Source organism: Morus notabilis, unplaced genomic scaffold (assembly GCF_000414095.1).
Source record: "Morus notabilis unplaced genomic scaffold, ASM41409v2 Scaffold699, whole genome shotgun sequence".
In the NCBI taxonomy this organism is placed as follows: domain Eukaryota; kingdom Viridiplantae; phylum Streptophyta; class Magnoliopsida; order Rosales; family Moraceae; genus Morus; species Morus notabilis.
This window is the reverse complement of record NW_010360714.1, coordinates 334,227-335,607: the sequence shown is the minus strand read 5'-3', so window position 1 is coordinate 335,607 and position 1,381 is coordinate 334,227.

Sequence of the window (1,381 nt, the reverse complement as noted above, 5' to 3'; positions counted from 1 at the left end):
GGTGATGGGTGAACCGATCAGATATGCACGGAACTTGTCAAGTGCAAAGACTACTGCGAGCAACTCTTTTTCAGTGGTTGAGTAATTCATTTGAGCACTATTTAGAGTTCTACTCGCGTAATACACAACAAAGGGCTTCCCTTCCCTTCGTTGACCAAGGACGGCCCCTACAGCATAATCACTTGCGTCACACATGATCTCGAATGGTAAGCTCCAATCTGGTGACTGAATGATGGGGGCGGAAGTTAACTTCGCCACAAGCGTTCGGAAAGAATCCTCACACTTTTGTGTCCATTCGAACACGGCGTCTTTGGCCAGGAGGTTACAAAGCGGACGAGAAATTGCTGAAAAGTTTTGTATGAACCTCCTGTAAAAACCAGCATGCCCCATAAAAGACCGAATGTTTTTGACAGTCTTGGGGGTGGGCAACTTTGAAATAAGTTCAATTTTGGACTGATCAACCTCAATCCCTCTTTCAGAAACAACATGCCCCAAGACTATGCCAGATGGCACCATGAAATGATACTTCTCCCAGTTAAGCACGAGACTCTTTTCTTCGCATCTCTTAAGCACAGCTTCTAAGTTGAGAAGGCACGAGTCGAAGGAGTCACCGAAGACGGTCAAATCATCCATGAACACTTCCATACACTTCTCGACCATGTCGCTAAAAATGCTCATCATGCACCTCTGGAAGGTGGCTGGTACATTACACAGCCCAAATGGCATACGCCGAAAAGCATAAGTACCAAAAGGACAGGTAAATGTAGTTTTATCCTGATCTTCTAATGCGATCTCTATCTGATAATAGCCTGAGTAGCCATCAAGAAAGCAATAGTAAGGATGACCAGCCACGCGTTCTAGGATTTGGTCAATGAATGGAAGTGGAAAGTGATCTTTACGGGTGGCGGCGTTCAGCTTTCGATAGTCAATGCACATTCGCCAACCCGTCACAGTTCTTGTGGGAACAAGAGCCCCTTTCTCATTCTCCACCACTGTCACCCCGGATTTCTTAGGTACTACCTGAGTTGGACTGACCCACTTGCTATCAGCGACTGGATAGATTATTCCTGCATCCAGAAGCTTCAAGACTTCATTCTTCACGACCTCTTTCATTGTCGGGTTCAGTCTTCTTTGGGGATCCCTTCGTGGATTAACCCCTTCTTCCAAATTGATGTGATGAGAGCAAATTAAGGGGCTAATATCCTTAATGTCAGCAATCGTCCAACCTAATGCCGATTTATGTTCACGGAGCATGTCAACTAACCGCTGCTCTTGAAATGCATCAAGTTTAGACGAAATGATGACAGGAAAGGTATCACCAGCTCCCAGGAAGACATGTTTTAGATTCTCAGGCAGTTGAGCCAGCTTGAGGTTTGGGGTC